At 53.0% G+C, this 16,531-nt stretch overlaps 1 long non-coding RNA gene across 12 annotated transcripts in view; it reads right to left on the reverse strand.

Moving 5' to 3' along the window:
- The window catches only part of LOC118883392, a 378,475-nt gene that overhangs the window by 316,630 nt on the left and 45,314 nt on the right, over positions 1 to 16,531 (reverse strand). Inside the window, exon 1 of one of the 12 annotated variants that reach the window (XR_005017003.1) lies at positions 12,026 to 12,125. The exons of 9 other annotated variants lie outside the window; for them this stretch is intronic. This is a non-coding gene — a long non-coding RNA (uncharacterized LOC118883392). Of the gene's footprint in view, positions 1 to 8,429; positions 8,442 to 11,422; positions 11,596 to 12,025; positions 12,126 to 16,531 lie in introns of those variants that run through there. 2 more of the 12 variants (XR_005017007.1, XR_005017006.1) reach the window with 2 other exon arrangements.

Below are 16,531 nucleotides of genomic sequence, written 5' to 3' on the forward strand. Positions count from 1 at the left end.
GACTGACTTCCTCTGCATCTCTGCATAAGCTCGTTTCCTCAAAACAGAGCTTTCCACCCGACAACCCTGCTGCACCTTCCCTCCCCACCCCGTCCCACGGCTCCATACATCCCATAATCATCACCTTTATTCCAACTCCTCTTATTACCTGGATTAGCTGGGCTTCCAGGGACGTCACGATTGTGACTCTGGAATGCATTTCTGACTTTCACGGAAAAGGTCTTTCCTTCAAGTCACATGGGCACATTTCACTAAGTAAACTCGGGGGGCGAGCTGCCTGCCCACGGGACACTGGGTAAATCCAAAGTGGCAATGGTGGGACAGGAGGCAGAGATGACAGAACAAAAATCCAACAGGCTGGCTGTGAGGTTCGGGAAGTGATCACCGCTGTGCTGTCACCCCAGTGCTCCATGGAAGAAGGGAGTAGTTTAAAATATCCAGCGAGTGATGAGGGAAGCGGAGCGGCTTGCACCTGCCTCTCCTCCTTCCCCTGCACACCAAAGGCAAGCCCCTCTTCCATCCCATCCCATCGGCATCTGGGGTCAGGAGACAGAAAGTACATGGGCAACATGAACGTTATCGAAGGCAAAGAAAGGAGACAGAAGGAAGGAAGGTAGAAAAGGAGGAAAAGAAAATTTTAAAATAAGCAGCAGAAATTCAAACGCATTAAAAACATAACAGAATCGTAGTCCAAATAAAAACCCTGACTTGGGGCTTCCCTGGTGGCGCAGTGGTTGAGAATCTGCCTGCCAGTGCAGGGGACACGGGTTCGAGTCCTGGTCTGGGAAGATCCCACAGGCCACGGAGCAGCTGGGCCCGTGAGCCACAACTACTGAGCCTGCGCGTCTGGAGCCTGTGCTCCGCAACAAGAGAGGCTGCGATAGTGAGAGGCCCGCGCACCGCGATGAAGAGTGGCCCCCGCTTGCCGCAACTAGAGAAAGCCCTCGCACAGAAACAAAGACCCAACACAGCTAAATAAATTAATTAATTAATTAATTAATTTAAAAAAAAAAAAACCCTGACTTGGGGAACTTAAGTCTCCAGAGATCCGTGGGAACTGAGTGGCATGGCATCACAGCATCCACGGCAAGTCAAGTTCAACATCACACACACGCACACGCACATGCACACGCACACACACACACACACACACAGAGAGACACTGCTGTGTGTGCGGTGTACATGAATCACTCCCTATTTACCGAGTGCCTTCGCGGTGTGAGTTTCAGTACTAGGCTCCCAAAAGGTTTCTCTGGGCCAGTGGGTCTCACACCTGAGTGTGCCTAAGAGTCACCTAGGGGCTTGTCACAATACAGACCCCCCAAGGTCCACCCACAGCAATTCTGACCAGTAGGCCTGGGGAGCGGTCTACCCTATAGGTCCCTCAGGTGACAGACATGCAGGGTGATAGTGATGCGGGGCGACAGTGATGCAGGATTATACAGTGATGCAGGGTGACACAGTGATAGAGGGCGATAGTGATACAGGGTGAGGCAGTGATGCAGGGATGCCGCAGGGCTCACTGGAGAAGCTCTGTGCCTGGGGGCTAACTGCTCTCTCTTCAGTGTGAGGCCTTTGAGATAAAGTGAGGCTGTGAGTGGTTGCTGCTGGGAGGGAGTGAGGGGGTTACCCTTACTGAGCACCCTTCTGGGCCAGCCACGAGCTGGGCTCCTGAGGCTCAGGGTCTCGCTTTGTGCCCACCCACCCCTCCGAAGCGGCTACTGATGCATCTCACGGATGAACAGCTAAGGCTCACTGGGGTGGCTTGTCCAAGGTCACCTAACTAGGAAGTAGCAGAACTGTATACTTCCTTTTGTCTCCAAAGGGGGAAAAGATAAAAAGGAAAAGAATACACTCTAAATCCTGAAAACGTGGCGTGGTTTAGAGGAGAGGAAGGAACTGGAAGAGGAAAAAGAAAAAGGAGAATAGATGCCTGAGCACTCATTCCTCATGACGCCTGGCTGGAGCTCTTCTAATCCTTTAGATGGGCTCCAGGGAGCATGCAGCCCCAGCAGACCCCCTGGACCCCGCAAACCATAGCAACGGGAGGAGAAACAGATCACAGATGGTGCAGGAGGGGACGCTGTGCAGCTAAAATACTCTGATTTCTCCCCCAGTCAGCACAGAAAACTCAGTACAGCTCACAACACATCTCATCACTTCCTGCTTCCTCTTACACACACTGGCACCCAAAGGGTCATGTCGAAAGAAACCCGCATGTTGAGCGCCCAGCGGCACCTCAGTCTAAGCCGTGAGGAGGATGAGGACCTTCCTTTGAGGATGAACAGATCATGGGACACATCTAATCATTTTGCTTCTCAGTCTCAAACCTGCAGGATGACAGTCAACTGCTTCACAGTCAGGCTGAAGGTAATGCCCACGGCTAATATTTACCTATTGTCTTCTAGGCAGCACACACCTCAAATTGGTGTATTGAAAAAAACCGCAAAATCTATAACACAGACGGTAATAAGCTGAGCTGGGATTGAGGTCCCACGGTCCCAGCTCTTAAAGTTTCAGCTTTAGCTACAGCCACCCCTGCAGTCTGAGCACACTGGACATGTCACTCACTGACTCTCCCCTGGGCCTCTGCTTCTGCTGTCTTTCCAACTGCTCAGCCTTCTTGGTGAACTTCTACTCATCCTGCAAAGCCCTTTCTCTCACTGTGCCTTCCCCAATCTTCTCATCATACGCCTGTGACTTACAGCTAAATCCACTGCTGCCCCTTCCGCATCGCTCCCACCACATAAAGGCAGACACCACATCAGTTCAAATCCCAAGCCTGTCACCTCTGGCCCGTTTGCTCCGGCACAGTGACCCAATATGCGGAACTGGGATGCTCTAAAAGCACACAGGCCTTATTCTCTCCACGGCCCTAGTCCCACACTGAGCTGCCATCATTTGGATCTGAGCTTTCTCCATTACAAAGCTGTGGGTGAGCAGCTTGAGGATAGCAGCTATGTTATCCTTAAATTCCCCGTTTCCCAGAACCCAATCCTGCAGCTGCTTAGCAGCTAGTAGCTGCTCAATTAATGCTCACGCTGGATAGTCATCCACTGAGCATTTATTGCAAACCTACTGTGTCAGTCACTGTGCCTGGCCAGAATGATGGAGACTGTTGCTTTAACGGAGAGAAGGCAAAAAGATTCCAAAGGAAAAGTGAACGGTTCTGAATCACCGATTAACAGAAGGAGTAGAGCAGAGAGATTCCGGAAGGGAAATATCCCCACTCAGGCTCTGGAATCACAACAGCCCACTTGCATCCTGTCTCCTTACTCACTGTGCACACCAGGAGGCTTATTTATTAGCATTTCGAAGCTTCACCTTCCTCCGCAGAAATTAACACCTGCCCTTAGAGGGCTTCATGGGGCTGCTGGGAGGATAAAACGAGATAATGCAGGCAAAGTGCATGGCAGGGCCCGCACCCACAGAAGGAGCTCAGCACGTGTTAGCCATTATTACCAACTCCAGCAGCCCGGTAACTGAAAGGCAGCCAATGGTTTCTCAGCAGCCAAGAACACACCTGAATGACAGACATCATTCTTCACACTTGCAGAAATTCAAAGGTATCTCCCTTCCGTTCATTTTCCAAATTAGCTAACGATGAGAAAGTGCTGTCCTTCAGGCAATTCCAGGCGCCAAGTACACACAGGTCGTGCTTACTGAGGTGTGCGTCGTGGGCACCTTCGAGAGTCTGCAAAGAGGAGCGTGCGTTTGGCCAGAACCTGCCCAGACTCCCTGCAAAACCCTCAGGGGGACACGCCTGGAGCCAGAGGCAGGCCCAGGTCTTGCGACACCACAGCCGCTCCCAGCTGGACGCCTCCTGCTCCACTGTCCTTGCCTAACCGGGGCGGGAGAGCCAGAGCCAGACACCCCTGCAAGCGCAAGCGAGAGGACAGGGCTGGGGAGGAGAGGGCGGCCCCGTGCAACAGGTCAGAGAATGGATACTCTCACGTGTCTGGATTCCTAGAAGATCAGAAGCAAGGGGCAGGGATGGGGACAAAGAACACTTATTGAACCCACAAAGGACCAATGACAGCCCTGGACAGAATTTCATCAAACATCTCCTGTAACTCTCATGAAGTACCTTGGAGACGGCAGGACTTTTCCCTCATGTGAGACCTTTAAGAAACTGAAACAGTCAAGGCAGGACTCCAAGCCGGGGTTTTCTGACTCCTTTCGTTAACGTTCTCTGCCAAACGACAGGGATGACGTTACACGGGAAGGTCACTTCCTCCTTTTTACGTTTCTGTAAGTGTGTGGAGGCCATTGTTCAACAAGCATATATTAATTAGGAGAAAAATTCCAGATGTTTTGCCTGGTTTTGTTTCTGAATCCGTATCTGGTGCTAGAATTTGCAGATATTCTTCTCTGGGTGCCAGAACAGTTCTTGGCTGTAGGTCCAAAAGCACCAAAGAACTGTGTCCTAATCATTTCTTTCCATGACCCACGCTGAGGGGCAGGTCACACCCTGTACCTGCTCTGAGGGACTCCGCCTCGGGACAGATAAAGCCTGGGGTCCCTGGGCACCAGGAGTCTAGCACGTCCAGCCCCCAGCAACAAGACTTAAATCAGGGGGCTTCCCTGGTGGCGCAGTGGTTGAGAATCTGCCTGCCAATGCAGGGGACACGGGTTCGAGCCCTGGTCCGGGAAGATCCCACGTGCCGCGGAGCAACTAGGCCCGAGAGCCACAACTACTGAGCCTGCGCATCTGGAGCCTGTGCTCCGCAACAAGAGAGGCCACGACAGTGAGAGGCCCGCGCACCGCGATGAAGAGTGGCCCCCGCTCGCCGCAACTAGAGAAAGCCCTTGCACAGAAACGAAGACCCAGCACAGCCATAAATAAATAAATAAACCCAAAGTTTAAAAAAAAAAAAAAAAAAAAACCCAGGTCCTCAAGCTCTCGGGGAAACCAGGAGGGAGGCTATCCTAACAGAAAACAGCTGCCATTGTCTCACATCGGCTTTGTTCCTCTGACTTTCGATGTTAGTCAAACACTATAAAGCTTAATACCCAGTAATGAGACTTAAATAATTAATGCTTGATAGCATTAGCAACATCCTGTTATTTAATAATAAAGAATAATAATGTCAGCTTCAATGATTTACTAATGACTGCTTAAATAATTAATTGTAAGATGTAATAGGCAACCTGCAAGTTTGTTAACTCATTCACTGGGCTTCCTCCCAAACCTGGCCCCCAGGCCTCCGGTCACCACTGCCGTCAACACTGTCCTAAACTGCTTACAGCTAAACTCTGTCCACCAGAAGCAACAGCAGAGTGTGCTCTGAAGACCCTGCCTTGAGGCAGTGCCTATGGGGGTGTTTGGGGGAATTTTAAACCATTCTTAAAGTCTAGTAAACTTTTCAAAAGTAAAGAGATGCCACTAAAAAAATTAACATGTGAAGAGGAAGTAAGGCCAGGATGCACGAGTATATATGCAAGGACCATTTTTTTTAAAAAGAAACCGATTCAAATTATGGAAAATTAATATAGTTAAGTGAACTATGATACATCTATACTCTGCCCCAAATTCTGGAAATACTGAGAGTATTTATTTCTGGGTGGCAGAACTAACATTTTTAATTTTCTGCTTTTCAGAGAGAAGGTTACAGACCCTGAAGCAGTAGTACTGCCTGGTCATTTCCAGGAAGCGACCCTGTGCCCTCAGCGCATCACCTAACTTCTGTGCCTTGCAGCACCGTCTCCCAGGGCTGCCATGGGATTAAATTAAATGAGTTAATATTTGCCAAGGGCTTAGAACAGTTGCCTAGTTTATAAGAAGTGCTACCTAATTCTTTGCCAAACAAAGAATTATTTTATAATAAGGAAAAAACGTTATTATCTTACAAGTCAAGGAAAAAACTATTGGTGGATGAGGACAGTATCACAGAAACCCAAATACAATGCCACTGGGACTATGTCATTGCTCTTTTCTCATATTTTCCTTTCATAATGGTTTGTGGTGGACCTCCCACCCTCAGTGAAGGCATAGTTTAGATTCACCAGGAAGCAGCATAAAGTAATTTGATCAGGGGGCGGGGGTAGATGACCTGGGACCTCTGGCACATTCACATCAAAGGAGATGCCCCAGGAGGGGTGACAGCTCAGACCACCTCCGTTTCATGACTCAGGACTCCCCAGGCCCCTTTTCCATTCTCCCCAAGCACCCCAATCCCCCCAGCACATCTGCATTAAAAAATGAGACTGTATAGCCTCAAGGACAGGCCTCCGAGTTCATTTTTCACCTGGAGCCAAGGCCAGCCCAGAGGGCATTACCATCCCAATGGCCCGGCCTTTGCCAGAGAAGGAGAGGAGAGCGGGCTGGAAATGCAGGGAAGTAAGTGCTGGCTCAGCAAAGCCCTCCCAGCGGAGCGTCCTCCGCGATCGCTCATTGTCATTCCGGCCAGGTGTCTGCATGCCGCCGGCCAACCCCAGGATTCGGCCGCGGAGATGGGGGCGGTCCAGGCAGAGGAGCGGATGGGTCGGGTTTGCATATAAAAGAGCTGCCAGACAGCAGTCTTGGCCCCGCAAGACTTGTCCTCCCCACAAGTGAGACTCTCCCGCTTCATCTTCCCTGACAACTTGACCTTGGCTGAGGCCAAACACAAGCCCGGGCAGCATCGCCAGCCATTCCTCACATTCTGGGCGGCCCAGCCAGCGGCTCCAGGCAGCTCTGGAGCAGCACCGAGGAGGGCGCCTGAGGTCAGCCGAGTCAGGCCCTGGGCAAAGAAAAAGCCCCACCATTCGGGGAGCAGCCCACACTCCACCCCAGTGCCCGTCAGGCCCAGGTGATGACGACCAGGGCACTGTCCTGGCTTGGCTTTAAAGAGGCGTTTAATGGCATCCTATACATTGAACCCACCCCTGACACCACACACACACACATACAGTATTAGTGAGAAACCCCTCACAGACACAATATGCCTTCTTCTTAAATGGCCTCACTGAGGCAAGGCTCGGGGCCCGCATTCCAAGAGTGGGACCGCCGGGGCCAGGGTCACCTCCATCCAGCCCCCCACTGCTGCCTGAGAACCCATTCCTGTGGGTCAGGGCAGGAAAGCAGACAGGCAGCGGGACTGCTGGCCACACACCCTGAACAGGCAGCTCAGCAGGGCCCCGGCAGGAAAGACTGAGAAGGTGCCGGGCCCTGAGCCTAGGCACAGCCAACCTGCTGGATGGAGGGGCTCATCACCTGAGCCTAGTGTGCACCTGTCGAGCACTCCCGAGATGCTTTAAGAAATACTCTAACAGACCGACAATTAAAACTTAAAACAGGGCTTCCCTGGTGGCGCAGTGGTTTCAGCACACCTGTTTAGCCAAGCCTTCCCCACCAGGTCACCAGGCAGGCCTCGGTGGACCCAGTCACCGATGGTCATGCCCAAATACAGGGTTGTCTGCCAGTGCCACACCCCAAAGGACATTCCCCTCTGATGGTCCCCAGCTCCCACCCCCCCCCCCAGGAAACAAAGGGTGGCCAAAAATGCTTTCTCCATCACATTAGCTTCCCAGGGCTGTCGGAACAAATTACCAAAAGCTCCATGCCTTAAATGCAACACAAATGAACTAAATACAGTTCTGGAGGTGAAAAGTCCAAATGGGGGCTCACTGGGTTGTCAGCAGGGTGACATTCCTTTCTGGAGGCTCTGGGGGGTGGGGGGGATCCCCTGCCTGACGGTCTCTTCCCCCATCTTCAAAGCAGCAATGATGGGCTTCCCTGGTGGCGCAGCGGTTGAGAATCTGCCTGCCAATGCAGGGGACACGGGTTCGAGCCCTGGTCTGGGAGGATCCCACATGCCACGGAGCAACTAGGCCCGTGAGCCACAACTACTGAGCCTGCGTGTCTGGAGCCTGTGCTCCGCAACAAGAGAGGCCGCGACAGTGAGGCCCGCGCACCACGATGAAGAGTGGCCCCCACTCGCTGCAACTAGAGAAAGCCCTCGCACAGAAAACGAAGACCCAACACAGCCAAAAATAAATTAATTTAAAAAAAAGGTTAAGGTGGTAGATTTAAAAAAAAAAAAAAGCAGCAATGTTACTTCTCACATCACGTCACTCTGACCTCCTCTTTGTCTCCCTCCTCCACTTTTAAGGACCCTTGTTATGACACTGGACCCACAGCAAAATCCAGGATAATCTCCCTATATTAAGGTCAGCCTTCATTCCACCTACAATCTTAATACCCCTTTGGTCACATAACATGTAATATGCACAGGTTCTAGGGATTCGGATGTGAATGTCTTCGGGGGGGCAGGGGGTAATTATTGGATTATCCTCCCAACTACATCCATATCTATGTCAGGCCCCAGGCTGCTCTGTGCCTGAAAAGCCCCCAGAAAAGAAGCACCCCACAAACTGCTACCTACCCCTCCCCCATGGAAAAGCCTGGCCAGCCCTGATCCCAGCGGCTCTTGGATGGTTCCAACCACCGCCCATCCCGAGGGTCTTCATCCAACCTGTGGTGCAGTGACCCCCCTACGCCCACTTCACGGGTGAGGGAAGAGTGGCAAGACACGCACCCAGGGTCGTTCAGCTCCAAGGAGCGGGCCTGGGAGTGCAACGTGGGGTTCCGGCCCACACGGACCCCAAGGTCTCAGACGGGTCCCGGACTTGCGTGTTCAGCCTCCTAGCAGGATCCCCTCCCGCACGGGGGGGGCAGCCTCGCCACTCTCGTCTGGTGCTCTGGTGGCCCTGAGGACCCCCAATTTGAGTTCTCACCGACTCCGCTGAGAATTTCCCAATGTTAGCAATTTCCTGCCACATTCAACGTGTGTCAATTACGGAAGCCGGAGGTGGATGGGGAGAACAAAAGTAAAGGCAACATCCACTGGGCACTTGCTAAGTGCCAGGAACAGGCATCCAGTCACTGCATCTGCCCACAAGCCCTGAGAGTAGGCCTAGTTAGTTCCACTCTCCCGAGAGGAGGCTGGGTCTCCCGGAGATGGGTACCAAGCCCACGCTCACACAGCAGGGGATCGGCGGCACCCCGATTCCAATTCCAGCTGGCAGGCTCTCTCCCCTCCAACCCGAGACCTCCCCCAGCCCTGCCCACCCAGGAACCAAGCATTCCAACCCGCACGGAGGTTACCCGACCACCGTGGAGACTTCCTCTCCCTCCCCACCCGCAGTGCCAACCCACACACCACCTGCGGCTCCTCCTGCCAGCAGGACGGGCCCTGGAGTGGTGCAACCAGAGTTCTCTGGTGGTTTCATGCCTCTGCTTGTGACGAAGAAGCTTCTTTCTCCTTCCCCGGCAGGCCCGAGGAAGCCACACGGAGTGCAGGACTTGGGTGTAGCCAAGCAGAGGGTACAGCTGGCTGTCACTGGGCACTCACCTAGAAGCCAGTCCCAACCTTTCCCCTAGATCTTGCTCTGTCCTCAATGAGCCAAAACAACCCAGAGGGACTGACGCCAGCGGGGCGCAGGGACAAGGCCCTGCCACGCCAGCCGACCTTCGCTCTGCTCACCCAGACATCAAAGCCAAGCTCTGGCCACAGATGCAAAGGGTCCTGGGAGATTCAGCTCAAAGGTGGGCTCACAAACCCGGTCAAGCTCTGGGTCAGCCATATCCACGCAAGTCATTTTACCACGCTGGGTATCCACTTCCAAGCCCTGCACGAGGGGCTGAGGGAACACATACAATGCAAAAAGAGACAAGGTCCCTGCCCTGGAAAAGATTTGAGTCTACAGGAGGAATGTAAACAAATGTTCCTAAAACATCCACTGCGTTAGAAACTGCCACCAGTGCTGTGAAGGAGATGTCAGCTCAACCCCCATCAGCAGTGAATCTGGGGGTTCCAGGGTGGAGGTCTTGGAAGAGCTGATGTTTGCAATGACACCTGAAAGTTAGCAGGACTTTTTATTTTGCTTATGAGGAAAGGAAGGAAGAGAGAAGGGAGAAGCTCTCTGGCAAATACCTCTTAGGGAGGAATATTTAAAATTGGCAACAGCCCAGATTAATGAGACAGGCCCCCCTGCATTCATTTGCAAAGCACCGTTTTGCTACCACAATCAGATGCAGATTTGTAATGAAATGTACCCCACAGAAAGGAAGGCGTCATTTCCGTATGCCTAACAAAGAGTCCAGTGGGACTCACCAGTGCCCCATCTGCAAAATCCACAAGTTAGTCGAGACAGATCTTACCACTCTATGAAAAAAAAACCCTGCTAAACACGCCAAAGGAAATGACCAGTTGAGAAAACACAAGTAGGCAATACACATGAAAAGCTGGTCAATCACAGCAGTAGTCAAAGAAAAGCAACAAGAACATGGTTTTGTTCTGGGTGTTGAACTATACCTGGAAAGTTATGCCGCACTGTATCAAGACTCTATAAAACTCCTCAAACCTTTCTGGGGGCCTCTGCCAGGAAAACAACCAGAGATGTGTGAAAAGGTTCGTGCATTATACCAGGCAAAGCAGAAGGAAATACGAATGCCCAGCAGTCCTAACGTGCCCAAAGATGACAAGGACAGCAATACCGGCAGCACGTGCTCTGTGCCGTCCTAGGTGGGGCACCCGGACGAACTTTCCTCACCTCTCCTTCACATCAACCCCGCGGAGAAAGGGCTGTGATTATCCTCATTTTACAACAGGAGCAAAAATGAGTGACAGAGTACCTTTCTTGCACAAGTGCACGATGACACATGGGAAAGCTGCTCAAAACAAGTTTTCATAACTGAATGACACTGGGAAATGGTCAGGATGTAATGTTAAGTGAACAAAGTCGAGATACGAAACCATCGTAAGCAGGAAGCAAGAGAGCCAGATGGTAAGAGCAGCTATCACGGAGCGTCAGGATTATCTGCCATCTGTATTTTCCAACATTTCTACAAATAAGCAAGCTCGGGGTGGAGGGGGGGCGCGGGGGGGGGAGGTTTGTTTTCCTGTTAATTTCCCCTTGATTCTGAGACTGGGGCTTGAGGGAAGGTGGACCTGAAGGGGGAGATTCAGAGCTACTCTGCCAGGACACGGCCCACCTCACCCCACTGGGGCTCGTGCTTCTCACGGCAGCTGCTAACTCACCAGGCCAATGACTAGGACTGTGGACAAGGGCAAGGATACGAAAGGAACTCACTTCTGGAAAGGACAGCAAAGGAAGTGAACCAATGGCTATCAAGATCATACTGTGCGCTGGGCACTAGGGTGACAAGGCAACAAAGATTGAATAAACATCTGCAGGTGGATCTCTGGCCTGAGTCCATCCACGCCTTACGGTTCTATCAATACACAGCAAGGTCTGGGGGCGTCCATACTCACCTCTGCCTCCTCTCCCTGACCCTCACAGGCCTCAAGACCCATGTCATCCTCTGAGACTCAGTTCAAGCAGTTCTCCAGCGAAACCATCCCTGGGCCACCCACACTGAACCCTCACTCCCCGCCATGCTCCAATGTACCCCTGTTAGTACTATTACAGCACCTACCTGACTGTGCTATGAGGACTTAGTTCTATGCACGGCTTCCCACCAGAACATGAACTCCTTCAGAATAGGGACCTCGTTGGCTCTTACCCATCTGTGCATCTCCAGAGCCAGGCACAGTGTCCCATGCATCGTAGGTAGGCAATGACTACTAGATGGCTGGGTAGCTGGGTAGAAGGATGGCTGCTGGAAGGAAGGGTGGCTGGGTGGAGTGAAATATATACAAGGATGGTTGGAAGGAAAAAAAAGCACGGAAGGGTGGAAGGAAGTGTATAAGTATAGATGGAAGAACAGATAGAAGCACAGAAGAAAGGAGAGAGGGAGGGAAAACCATCAGAAAGAGATGAAGTAAGACATCTCTGTCTTTGGGATGCCACTCTGGATATGCCACTCTGTTGACGGAGAAGAAGGAAGGCGAGGTGACATATCCACAGTGGCATCCCAAAGTTCACATCTTGCCTGTGGGTCATCGACGGCCATCAACGTGTTTCAATGGGAAGGGCACTCTGCAAGGAGTTCGCCTGCTCTTGAGAAGGTCACACGGCAGGAGACAGAGACACCGCCACACAGCCAAGTGATAAACTCGGCAGGAGAGTGAGAACTCACGTGCCAGTGCTCATCAGCTCCTCTTCTTTACAAGACCACTCAGCAGGCAACCAGCCTGGCAAGTCTCCCCGTGTACGTCCCCTCCCACTCCTAAAGCCCCTGAAATCCTTTCCCCAAATGCCCCTAGCTGGGATGCCCAGCCGTCTCTGTGCCTCCCGAAGGTGCCTTTGGGGAGCAGCCGGTTCCTGGTCCCACACCACACCCCAGAGCCCACAGCGGGGAACCCGTTCCGCCAGAAGGAGCTCTGCGTCCTGTAGCCAGTTCCCTTCACAGAGCTGCCCAGCGGTTCCAGTAAGTCGTCCTGCCCGGGTTTGCACACACCGTTCCCGCAGCCCCTGGGGCGCCACCCGTTCCCATCACTGCTGGCAGCTGCCAACCAGTCACGGGGCCCCACGTGAAAGGAGGTGTTCACGGGTTTTCTGTCACCAATCGGTTTGTAGGGCGGCTTTAGTCCTGGGGCTCTCACCACACCCAGATGATACAAGCTTAAGGAGAGGGAGATGACACATTGAAGGAGGGAAGAGAAAGCGATCTCCCCTCAGGACCTGTAACTCAGCCCCTCTACTTGTAGGGACGAAGAAAGAAATGATGGCTGAGGGCCTCCCACGTATCGATACCAGACACTGCATCTGTGAGAGGCTCATCCAGCCACCTTTGACCTAGGTGCTATCGCATCCATTTTACAGATAAGGAAACCGAGGCTAAGGCAGGTTAAATAAATACCAGACCCAAGATCAACCTCAGATGACACTACAGCCCAGATCAGACTTCGCACCGATGCCTCCCAAGTTCAGCCTTGCCTGTCTACTCAATCCAGACAGAAAGCACAAAGATACTGAACAAGACCCAGTGGGGAATCGGATCTGTGTGAACAGTCCACAGGCTAGCTATGGACATTTCTGTCCCAGCCTCAGAGCTTCTTATGCACTACGGCTTGTACTATACTGGCCACTTAGTTATTTAGGAGAAGTAGTCCAGGGTAGTGGGAGGAAAGCGAGCTCAAGAGACAGAGACCGGGGCTCAAACCGTGACTCTGCCACTGTGTGACCGTGACCAAGTTGCTTAACCTACATGTCGATCCTCAGTAAAGAGCCTGTACCGTCATGCCTGCATGGGCTGGCCATCCAGGAAATGTTGGTTCTTATTTTTTCTTCCGCTTTCCAATAAGATAAGAACCCACACTTCGTCGTTCTGTTTGTGCTAAGAATGCAAGAATACAGTTAGGGAGTTGGACAGCCGAGCCATCACCTGACATTGTGCAAAACGAGGGAGCCAACTGCCAACAAGCATGATAACACTGGGAGGAAAAAACACCCAGTTTTTCCTCCCATTTAAAAGTGCCATTAAAAAATGAATCTTCAGGCCTTCCCTGGTGGCACAGTGGTTAAGACTCCGCCTGCCAACGCAGGGAACACGGGTTCGAGCCCTGGACCGGGAAGATCCCACGTGCCGCGGAGCAACTAAGCCCGTGCGCCACAACTACTGAGCCTGCGCTCTAGAGCCCGTGAGCCGCAACTACTGAGCCTGTGCACCACAACTACTGAGGCTGCATGCCACACTACTGAAGCCCGCATGCCTAGAGCCCGTGCTCCACAGCAACAGAAGCCACCACAATGAGAAGCCCACGCACCGCAACGAAGACCCAACGCAGCCAAAAATAAAATAAATAAAATAAAATTTTTTAAAAAAATGAATCTTCAGGTATAGTAACAGGAGAAAGAGTCAGGAGTGGTCGCAAAGGTCACAGAAATACTCTATATCAGATTTCACTCAAATTCATACGATATTGGCCACCTCGTGTGGGCCAGCCACGGTTCTAGAAACTCGGATCACCATCATTCCCTTACAGAAGACTGCACTGAAACTTTCAATCAAGACCAGAAACCCCACTTCAACTTCTGGCCTTTCTGCCAATACATCTGTCTTCAAAAAGCATCCACTTCAATAGCACTCCCCACCTCACTCACACACCCACTGCAGGAGAGAACCTCCAGTTAATAGAGACCTCACAGCCACCCTGTTGGCCTGAGTCTTCTGGGGTTTTACACTGTGAAGATAATAACTGAATTCAGATCCTGGGGCCTTTACAGGCAGCTCCAGCCAGGGTGGCCCTGGGAAAGTAGGACCCACCACCCGCCCCAAGTGAAGCCAGAAATCCCAGTTTTTACACGAAATATACGGGCTGTTACGGTGAGTGATTTCAAACACAGGCCCAACAAAACCCTATCGGAGCAGCCCACTCAGCCCCGAGCACCCCCCCTGGCTGAGACCACCATGGGCAGGAGACTGGAAGGCCTTACCTGCGTCTCAGGGGCTGACCTGAAAGAGGTTCTCCACCTCACCTGGGGAGCTCGTTACAAAGGCAGATTCCAATCCCCTCACCCCCATGCAGATGTCCCCGCCCCCCTCCCCCCTTCCCGGGAAAAAAAGGGGGGTGCTAGCACCCTGGTCTAGCCCAACTTCCTCTCTTTGTGTAAGGGATAACCAACCGAGAACAGCAGAAAGAAAATGACGCTCCCAAAGCCTCCTGACTAAAGAGGGGGTACATCTAGAACCTGAACCCCAGGGGGCTTCCCCAGCACCCTGCAGCCTCAACATGGGTCTCCCCTCAGAGTCAAGGAGCTACTCAATCTCCTCACACTATGCCACTAAGTCCCTGTCCCCGCCTCCCAGACACAGACCCTTGGGGGTCGTCACTGTCAAGGCCTACAGCTGCTTTCTCCATCCCAGGGGCTGAAGTCCACACCCCAGCTTGCCCTCAGGGCTCAGGCTGCAGGCTGAACCTACAGTGACAGCAGGACTCCATGATGCCATTTTAGTTTCCACTAGCTGCCACTATTAAGTGGTTTCCTGCACTGCTGACAGCTGCCTTCCATGGGGAAGACTCCAGCAGCTAAGCGGCAAAGGAGAGAAGAAAAAAAAGGAAAGAGAGAGGATGAAAGGAGCACACAAACCAATGAACTTGAATCAGAGAATCTAACACAGAACTGAGGTCTGGGGTCAAACTCCAGACACACCGCTCCCTAGCTCATGGGCCCTGAGCAAGTGTCCTCTACTAAACCCTCAGTTTCTTCCACCAGAAATGGGTATAAGGACAGAGCCTGACATCTTTGGACAGGAATTAACTGCACACAGCACAGTCAGTGCCAATACATAGATGTTACTGTCTCACCTGCTCCCTCACGGGGGTGGGTTTTCAAGGTCATTTCAAGATGCTCACAAAATACGCAAGACACAGGAGATTTGAACACTCCTCCTGTGGCCCTGTCAGGACAGGTGACCCGGCCGTCTTCCCCCAGATCTTGCCTGGTTCGCTCCTGCCCCAGCTTGCTAAATCTGCCCATGCTTCTTTCCCGTAACTCAGCCGCTGGCTAGAGTCAAACTCTTGGGTTCTGGATCACGAAGGAATGTAGCCGATCCTGCGAGGCGGACTTGGGATGGGGCCTGTAACGGGGCGGGGTGGGGGCAAGAGAACTCGAGGGTGGCCAGCGGCACACAGGGTCAAATGCCCATTCGCGCCCAGGCAAGTCCCACAAAGGACTCGCTGTGGAGAACAGGGCTGCAGGGTGACTCAGAGGCCACACTTCAGGACCGTGACTCAGCGGCCCGGTGCAGAACTGGGCTGGCCCATTGCCCTAGAGCCACCCCCAGAAGCAGGGGGTCCCATGCCAGGCGGGCTGGGGAGAGTCAGTCCTGAGGAATGCCCCCTGCCCACCCACCTGTGCCCTTCGCTGGCGACTCATGAGGCTGGCATGCCAGGGTAGGAGTGGGGGGCCCCCACGTGACCCCACCTCCCTGCTGCTGCGCCAGGCTAAACAGGCGGGAACGGGAGCCCCGCTTCCCGGCCACGGGGCGAGGTCTCGCCTGCACAGGGCTACTGGGATCGGAGAAGGGGGGCGGCCCGCGGGGCAGGAAATGGCCGGGATGCCCGCTCACTGGCTTCTGGGGCCGTGCGGGGAGCGGGTGGCCTGGAAGAGAAAGGACGGTGGCAGGACAGAGGAGGGCGGGGCTGGAGCGTGCCCCTGGGGCACAGTGACCACCAGCAGCTTACGCTGTGCAGAGGCTTAACTAGCATCCTGCTCCTCCCTCCCTCTCTGGATCCCTCTCTTTCCCCTCCTCCTTCTCCTCGTGTTCTCGCCCTACCCGCCTCTCTCTCAGTCATTTTTAGACAGTTCAGTCATAAGCATTTCCCCTACAGAAAGCCTCTGCCACAGCCAGCAGGCCCCTCCGACTCACCGTGGGGCCTCCCCTGCAGCCCCCTTAGGTAAACCCGAGCCTCTACTGGAAGAAGACCCTACACACCATTCTCCCCCCCCCCAAATCCTAGGTCAATCCCACGCCACCTCTTCCAGGCAGCCTGCCAGAGATCCTCAAAGCCAGCCCTTCCCTTTCCCTGCCTGGCCTCCTACTGGGACAACTCACCTACTCACTCTTACTAATGCTCCGCGTTTCCACTGCTGCTAGTTCTTTACGAGGTTCCGTGTGGTTTCCTCTCCTGGAGCCCAG

This window comes from Balaenoptera musculus, chromosome 17 (assembly GCF_009873245.2).
Source record: "Balaenoptera musculus isolate JJ_BM4_2016_0621 chromosome 17, mBalMus1.pri.v3, whole genome shotgun sequence".
Taxonomy (NCBI): Eukaryota; Metazoa; Chordata; class Mammalia; order Artiodactyla; family Balaenopteridae; genus Balaenoptera; species Balaenoptera musculus.